This window comes from Syngnathus floridae, unplaced genomic scaffold, assembly GCF_059516105.1.
Source record: "Syngnathus floridae isolate MCC-2025c unplaced genomic scaffold, RoL_Sflo_1.0 HiC_scaffold_35, whole genome shotgun sequence".
Taxonomy (NCBI): Eukaryota; Metazoa; Chordata; class Actinopteri; order Syngnathiformes; family Syngnathidae; genus Syngnathus; species Syngnathus floridae.
Genome location: NW_028284064.1, coordinates 176,259 through 186,503, shown reverse-complemented (window position 1 = coordinate 186,503; position 10,245 = coordinate 176,259).

Sequence of the window (10,245 nt, the reverse complement as noted above, 5' to 3'; positions counted from 1 at the left end):
CAACAGAAATATCTTTATTTTCTGCTTGCAACTGGACCGTCTAGAGCGTACACGGTAAGTAACACTCATTGTGTTTAAGGAGATTTACGTTTGTAATAGCAGAAGTGTAGCCGCGTTGCGTTGTACGTGTGAAAATTGGTCGAGGCGAAATGTTAATGTTTAATTTCATTCCTTTAGGTTCCACGGTGTTTGTTGGCTGCAAGTTTTCCACTGCAAGAAGAGGCTCGTATCATTGACCAGGAGCGAGCTACAATGGTGAGTAGCCATAACATTTATGTTAAACACTTCCTATTTCATGTCTAACAGTACTTGATTTAACAAATAACCATAAATAAATACAGTGTGGGCACTGAAGTTAACATATGTGATTATACTGCCTAATCTGTCACGGAGTAGATTGTTGCAAAGTAATATAAGATCCAAAGTTGTAATTCAGAATAGTTTTCAAAAGAAGGCCATTAGAATTATATACAAGTCTGATTACCCTTAACATAACAACAAGCTATTAATTAAATCACAAATTCTTCAATTCAAAGATTTGGTAGATTATCAGACAAATAATGTCTAACAGTAATTGATTTAACACATCACGATAAGTAGATTGAGTGTGGGCACTCTCAAGTTAACAGATATGATTATACTGCCTAATCTGTTACAGAGTATGTTGTTGCCAAGTAATGTAGAATAGATCCAAAGTAGTAATCCAGAATAGTTTTGAAGAGGCCATTAGAATAATAAACAAATCTGATTACCTTGAACATAATAACAAGCTAAGTGTTTAATATGTCCTATGAAGTCAAAATTGGGCACCATCATGTGGTGAAATTTGGAATTGCATCACATCCAATTTTGCCTGGGAACAAACAGATTAAATAAATCTTAGTTTTGAATAAGCCACTCCTTCTCAAACAAGTAAACTCTGCCCATTTCGCGCAGTAGATGTTCTGTTAATATCTAGTATTTATACAAAGTCATAATTTAAATTGCTTTCAACCTTCATTCATCGGTTCAACCAACATTACTCGCTCTTATTACCAACTTGTATTGATTTAACTAAGCGTTTAATACTTCCTATCAGGTCTCAAGGCAAGATTTGGCAAAATACAATTTCAGCAAATCCAATTTTGCCAGGGAACAAAAATAGATTAAATAAACTAAATAAGTCTTCTTCCCATTAAATAAATCAGAAAGGTCTGTCTTGTAACCAGTCCTCTTCAAACAAGTAAAGTCTGCCCATTTTGTGCCGTAGATTTTGTGTCTATGCCTAGTATTTAAACAAAATCATAATTTAAACGACTTCTTTCCTTCATTCACTTTGGAAATTTGGAATTGCAGCAAATCGAATTTTGCCAGGGAACAAAAATAGATCAATTAAACTAAATAAGTCTTCTTCCCATTAAATAAATTAAAAAAGTCTGTCTTGTAACCAGTCCTTTTCAAACAAGTAAAGTCTGCCCATTTTGTGCCGTCGATTTTGTGTTAATGCCTAGTATTTATACAAAATCATAATTTAAAGGACTTCATTCCTTCATTCACTTTGGAAATTTGGAATTGCAGCACATCAAATTTTGCCTGGGAAGAAAAGTAGATTAAATAAATTTAATAAGTCTTACTACTTCCCATTAAATAAATTAAATACGTCTTACTTGTTCCCACTCCTTTACAAAAAAGTAGTTTAAAACGAGGTCCCTTCACTCAACCTTTAACCCTATTTATTCACCTTCTAGGCTAAGTGTTAAAGGCTAAGTGTTAAAGGCTAAGTGTTAAAGGCTAAGTGTTAGAGGCTAAGTGCCAGAGGCTAGGCGCCAGAGGCGAGTTTTTGTGGGCTGAAGTTTTAGTGGGGTTAGTGTGAATACAATCCAAAAGAATACAACAGAATACAATACAATAGAATATAATACATAGATTAAATTCAATAGCTCTTACTACTTCCCATTAAATAAATTAAATACGTCTTACTTGTTCCCAATCCTTTTCAAAAAAGTAGTTTAAAACGAGGGCCCTTCACTCAACCTTTAACCTCAACCCCGCACGTCACATTGTGTTGTATCTGTGAATGTTGGTTGTGGCCAAATGATAGTTTTCTTTCATTCGTTTAGGTTCCACGGTGTTTGTTGGCTATGTTTTCCACTGTCAGAAGGATGAAAATACAAAGTACAACGATTGGACGTGGGCGAAGACGTCACCGGTGAGTCCTTCCTTCCTATTTATTTACCTTCTAGATGCTAGAGGCTAAGTGTTAGAGGCTAAGTGTTAGAGGCTAAGTGTTAAACACAATACGAACAACACAACGATACTGCACTGAACAACACGATACCGCACTGAGAAACACGATACCGCACTGAACAACACGATACCGCACTGAACAACACCATGCCGCACTGAACACCATGCCACACTGAACAACACCATCCCGCACTGAACAACACCATGCTGCACTAAACAACACCATGCCGCACTGAACAACACCATGCCTCACTGAACGACACCATGCCGCACTGAAAGACACCATGCCGCACTGAACGACACCATGCCGCACTGAAAGACACCATCCCGCACTGAACACCATGCCGCACTGAACAACACCATCCTGCACTGAACAACACCATCCCGCACTGAACAACACCATGCCGCACTGAACAACATTATGCCGCACTGAACATTATGCCGCACTGAACAACACCATGCCGCACTGAACAACACCATGCCGCACTGAACAACATTATGCCGCACTGAACAACACCATGCCGCACTAAACAACACCATGCCGCACTGAACAACACCATGCCGCACTGAACAACATTATGCCGCACTGAACAACACCATGCCGCACTGAACAACACCATCCTGCACTGAACAACACCATTCCGCATTGAACACCATGCCGCACTGAACAACACCATCCCGCACTGAACAACACCATCCCGCACTGAACAACACCATGCCGCACTGAACAACATTATGCCGCACTGAACAACATTATGCCGCACTGAACAACACCATGCCGCACTGAACAACACCATGCCGCACTGAACAACACCATGCCGCACTGAACAACATTATAACGCACTGAACAACACCATCCCGCACTGAACAACACCATGCCGCACTAAACAACATTATGCCGCACTGAACAACATTATGCCGAAATGAACAACACCATGCCGCACTGAACAACACCATGCCGCACTGAACAACACCATCCTGCACTGAACAACACCATCCCGCACTGAACAACACCATGCCGCACTGAACAACACCATGCCGCACTGAACAACACCATGCCGCAATGAACAACACCATCCCGCACTGAACAACATTATGCCGCACTGAACAACATTATGCCGCACTGAACAACACCATGCCGCACTGAACAACACCATGCCGCACTGAACAACACCATCCTGCACTGAACAACACCATCCCGCACTGAACAACACCATGCCGCACTGAACAACATTATGGCGCACTGAACAACATTATGCCGCACTGAACAACACCATGCCGCACTGAACAACACCATGCCGCACTGAACAACACCATGCCGCAATGAACAACACCATCCCGCACTGAACAACACCATGCCGCACTGAGCAACACCATGCCGCACTGAACAACACCATCCTGCACTGAACAACACCATGCTGCACTGAACAACACCATTCCGCACTGAACAACACCATGCCGCACTGAACAACATTACGCTGCACTGAACAACACCATGCCGCACTGAACAACACCATGCCGCACTGAACAACACCATGCCGCATTGAACAACACCATGCCGCATTGAACAACACCATGCCGCACTGAACAACACCATCCTGCACTGAACAACACCATGCCGCATTGAACAACACCATCCTGCACTGAACAACACCATCCCGCACTGAACAACACCATCCCGCATTGAACAACACCATCCTGCACTGAACAACACCATGCCGCACTGAACAACACCATGCCGCACTGAACAACACCATTCCGCACTGAACAACACCATGCCGCACTGAACAACACCATCCTGCACTGAACAACACCATCCCGCACTGAACAACACCATGCCGCATTGAACAACACCATCCTGCACTGAACAACACCATCCTGCACTGAACAACACCATGCCGCACTGAACAACACCATGCCGCACTGAACAACACCATGCCGCACTGAACAACACCATGCCGCACTGAACAACATTATGCCGCACTGAACAACATTATGTCGCACTGAACAACACCATGCCGCACTGAACAACACCATGCCGCACTGAACAACATTATGCCGCACTGAAAAACACCATGCCGCACTGAACAACACCATCCCGCACTGAACAACACCATGCCGCATTGAACAACACCATGCCGCACTGAACAACACCATGCTGCACTGAACAACATTATGCTGCACTGAACAACACGATCCTGCATTGAACAACACCATGCCGCACTGAACAACAACATCCTGCACTGAACAACACCATCCTGTACTGAACAACACCACCCCGCACTGAACAACACGATCCCGCATTGAACACCATCCCGCACTGAACAACACCATGCCGCACTGAACAACACCATTCCGCACTGAACAACACCATGCCGCACTGAACAACACCATGCCGCACTGAACAACACCATGCCGCACTGAACAACACCATGCCGCACTGAACAACATTATGCCGCACTGAACAACACCATGCCGCACTGAACAACACCATCCCGCACTGAACAACACCATGCCGCATTGAACAACACCATGCCGCACTGAACAACACCATCCTGCACTGAACAACACCATCCCGCACTAAACAACACCATGCCGCACTGAACAACATTATGGCGCACTGGACAACATTATGCCGCACTGAACAACACCATGCCGCACTGAACAACACCATGCCGCACTGAACAACACCATGCCGCACTGAACAACACCATGCCGCACTGAACAACATTATGCCGCACTGAACAACACCATGCCGCACTGAACAACACCATGCCGCACTGAACAACACGATCCCGCATTGAACAACACCATCCTGCACTGAACAACACCATGCCGCACTGAACAACACCATGCCGCACTGAACAACACCATTCCGCACTGAACAACACCATGCCGCACTGAACGACACCATCCTGCACTGAACAACACCATCCCGCACTGAACAACACCATGCCGCATTAAACAACACCATGCCGCACTGAACAACACCATCCTGCACTGAACAACACCATGCCGCACTGAACAACACCATGCCGCACTGAACAACACCATGCCGCACTGAACAACATTATGCCGCACTGAACAACATTATGCCGCACTAAACAACATTATGTCGCACTGAACAACACCATGCCGCACTGAACAACACCATGCTGCACTGAACAACATTATGCCGCACTGAACAACACGATCCCGCATTGAACAACACCATCCCGCAGTGAACAACACCATGCCGCATTGAACAACACCATGCCGCACTGAACAACACCATGCTGCACTGAACAACATTATGCTGCACTGAACAACACGATCCTGCATTGAACAACACCATGCCGCACTGAACAACACCATCCTGCACTGAACAACACCATGCCGCACTGAACAACACCATGCCGCACTGAACAACATTATGCCGCACTGAAAAACACCATGCCGCACTGAACAACACCATCCCGCACTGAACAACACCATGCCGCATTGAACAACACCATGCCGCACTGAACAACACCATGCTGCACTGAACAACATTATGCTGCACTGAACAACACGATCCTGCATTGAACAACACCATGCCGCACTGAACAACACCATCCTGCACTGAACAACACCATCCTGCACTGAACAACACCACCCCGCACTGAACAACACGATCCCGCATTGAACAACACCATCCCGCACTGAACAACACCATGCCGCACTGAACAACACCATTCCGCACTGAACAACACCATGCCGCACTGAACAACACCATGCCGCACTGAACAACACCATGCCGCACTGAACAACACCATGCCGCACTGAACAACATTATGCCGCACTGAACAACACCATGCCGCACTGAACAACACCATCCCGCACTGAACAACACCATGCCGCATTGAACAACACCATGCCGCACTGAACAACACCATCCTGCACTGAACAACACCATCCCGCACTGAACAACACCATGCCGCACTGAACAACATTATGGCGCACTGGACAACATTATGCCGCACTGAACAACACCATGCCGCACTGAACAACACCATGCCGCACTGAACAACACCATGCCGCACTGAACAACACCATGCCGCACTGAACAACATTATGCCGCACTGAACAACACCATGCCGCACTGAACAACACCATGCCGCACTGAACAACACGATCCCGCATTGAACAACACCATCCTGCACTGAACAACACCATGCCGCACTGAACAACACCATGCCGCACTGAACAACACCATTCCGCACTGAACAACACCATGCCGCACTGAACAACACCATCCTGCACTGAACAACACCATCCCGCACTGAACAACACCATGCCGCATTGAACAACACCATGCCGCACTGAACAACACCATCCTGCACTGAACAACACCATGCCGCACTGAACAACACCATGCCGCACTGAACAACACCATGCCGCACTGAACAACATTATGCCGCACTGAACAACATTATGCCGCACTAAACAACATTATGTCGCACTGAACAACACCATGCCGCACTGAACAACACCATGCTGCACTGAACAACATTATGCCGCACTGAACAACACGATCCCGCATTGAACAACACCATCCCGCAGTGAACAACACCATGCCGCATTGAACAACACCATGCCGCACTGAACAACACCATGCTGCACTGAACAACATTATGCTGCACTGAACAACACGATCCTGCATTGAACAACACCATGCCGCACTGAACAACACCATCCTGCACTGAACAACACCTTTCCACACTGAACAACACCATGCCGCACTGAACAACATTATGCCGCACTGAACAACACCATGCCGCACTGAACAACACCATGCCGCACTGAACAACACCATGCCGCACTGAACAACACCATGCCGCAATGAACAACACCATCCCGCACTGAACAACACCATGCCGCATTGAACAACACCATGCCGCACTGAACAACACCATCCCGCACTGAACAACACCACCCCGCACTGAACAACACGATCCCGCATTGAACAACACCATCCCGGACTGAACAACACCATGCCGCACTGAACAACACCATTCCGCACTGAACAACACCATGCCGCACTGAACAACACCATGCCGCACTGAACAACACCATGCCGCACTGAACAACACCATGCCGCACTGAACAACATTATGCCGCACTGAACAACACCATGCCGCACTGAACAACACCATCCCGCACTGAACAACACCATGCCGCATTGAACAACACCGTGCCGCACTGAACAACACCATCCTGCACTGAACAACACCATCCCGCACTGAACAACACCATGCCGCACTGAACAACATTATGGCGCACTGAACAACATTATGCCGCACTGAACAACACCATGCCGCACTGAACAACACCATGCCGCACTGAACAACACCATGCCGCACTGAACAACATTATGCCGCACTGAACAACATTATGCCGCACTGAACAACACCATGCCGCACTGAACAACACCATGCCGCACTGAACAACACCATGCCGCACTGAACAACACGACGTCGCACTGAACAACACGACGCCGCACAGAACAACACGACGCCGCACAGAATAACACAATACCGCACAGAACAACACAATACCGCACAAACAGTTTTAGATAATATTACGTCGCAGTCATGTGACGCGGACATGACGTCAATAGGCGGAACTCACGGCAAAATTATAATCCGTGGGCGTGGCTTGCAACAGGAAGTAGGAAAGCGGCAGTTCTGGCAAACAAGACACAGCTGTTAGTAACACGATGACTAACAAGGCAAATATTTTTGTTTTCAGCTTGCAACTTGACCGTCTAGAGCGTACAAGGTAATTACAACTGTTTTTTTTTAGCCCTGAAAAGCGAGGGAGTGTGGCGTTTGGGAGGAATGTCGAACTCGGCGTCTGCTTCCAGCCACAGACGCCAAATTTCGACGATTATTTCGACTGGTCAACGGTTGTAAATTATTGCGTTGACTAAAAACTTTATTTAACTCTACTCTTAACTTTGCCGTTTCAGATATGCGGGTATTACACCGCGGAAATGACGTCAATAGGCTGAACTCTCGCCAAAATTCAAATCTGTGGGCGCAATGGCCTTGAGCGAGACACCGGATACAAACACGACGATTATCAACAGAAATATCTTTATTTTCCGCTTGCAAGTGGACCGTCTAGAGCGTACACGGTAAGTACAACTCATTGTGTTTAAAAAGATTTACGTTTGTGTAGTTTGCGTTGCGTTGTATCTGTGAATGTTGGTTGAGGCTAAATGTTAATGTTTAATTTCATTCCTTTAGGTTCCACGGTGTTTGTTGGCTGTATGTTTTCCACTGCAAGAAGAGGCTCGTATCATTGACCAGCAGGAGCTACAATGGTGAGTACCCCTTTCGTCTTCCATTTATGTTAAACACTTCCTATTTCATGTCTAACAGTACTCGATTTAACAAATAACCATAAATAAATACAGTGTGGGCAGTCACGTTAACATATGTGATTATCCTGCCTAATATGTTTATCACAAATATGTCACTAATCACTAATATGTTTATTTGTTTATCACAACACCTTTGGACCTTCAGCAATCGATTATTTCCCTTCATCTACATAGAGACAGAACGATGGTGTCTTAAACATCTCATTCATTTCACCAAATAACTTCACGCAGGTGGATAACGGCCGTCTCGGTCACGCTATGTTGCGTGATGCAGTTTTGAAGAACCAAATGCATTTATTCAATGAATAAGTCAAGCTAGTTCTATGTTTATGATGTTGTAAGTTACGGTACCGATTGAAGTTGAGTTCGAAGCCAGTGGAAAACAGCGCTGCGTTTGTGCTCTCCAGGTACAAATGTTGTGATCTCTGACTGACGACCGGGCGAGACTCGAGTAAGAGATGTCCAAACGAGCTCCGGCAGGGCGGGCCAAGGCGGAGCGAACGGACGCCCTTCAGGCCGCCAATGACGAGCTGAGAACCAAACTGATGGACGTCCAGTTAGAACTTCAGCAGGAGAAGAACAAGGTGAAAACCTCAACAGACAGACACTGCCTGCCTCCCTGCCTGCCTCCCTGCCTGCCTCCCTGCCTGCCTCCCTCCCTCCCAGTTTTCCCGATGTAGATTAGACATGCGTGTGCCATGACTGTGTCAGCCTACATCAACAAATGCACCGAGGACGTCAGCACCACTAAGAATATCATCACCCGGGGCAACCAACGACCCTGGATGACTGAGGAGGTACGTCAAACGCTACGAGCGCGGAACTCTGCCTTCAAGTCTGGCGACAAGGAGACACTGAGGACAGCGAGAGCCAACTTGAACCGTGCCATCAGGATAGCGAAGCGAGACCGCAGTCGAAAATTTCAGGATCGTTTCCACGACGTCAAAAACATCAGGAGTATGTGGCAAGGCATACGGGCGATTACAGACTACAACTCACCCTCCCCCCCCCCGGTGGGTGTAGTTGATGCTGACTTTCTAAATGGTCTAAATAACTTCTTTGGGAGGTTCGAGGCACTAAACGGCACTCCAGCAGTTAAAACTGTCCCCCATCAGGAAGAGGAGGTACTCTACCTTGACTCCGCCGATGTGTTGAAGACCCTGAGGAGAGTCAACCCCTGTAAGGCCCCTGGCCCCGACAACATTCCTGGGCGTGTGTTCAGGGAATGTGCAAGTCATCTGGCTGGGGTCATCACAGACATTTTTAACACCTCGCTGGGCCAAGCCACAGTGCCGGCGTGCTTTAAGACTGCCTCCATCATTCCGGTGCCGAAGAAACCTCAAATCACCTCATTTAATGATTACCGGCCTGTTGCACTGACTCCGGTTATGATGAAGTGCTTCGAAAGGCTGCTTAAAGGTCACATCGTTTCCAGACTCCCCCTATTATTTGACCCGTTCCAGTTTGCCGACCGGCAAAACCGCTCCACTCAGGACGCCATCTCCTCCGTTCTTCACCTGAGCCTGGCTCACCTGGAGGAGAAGAACACCCATGTGCGGAGGCTGTTCCTGGACTTCAGCTCAGCGTTTAACACCATCATCCCACAGCATCTG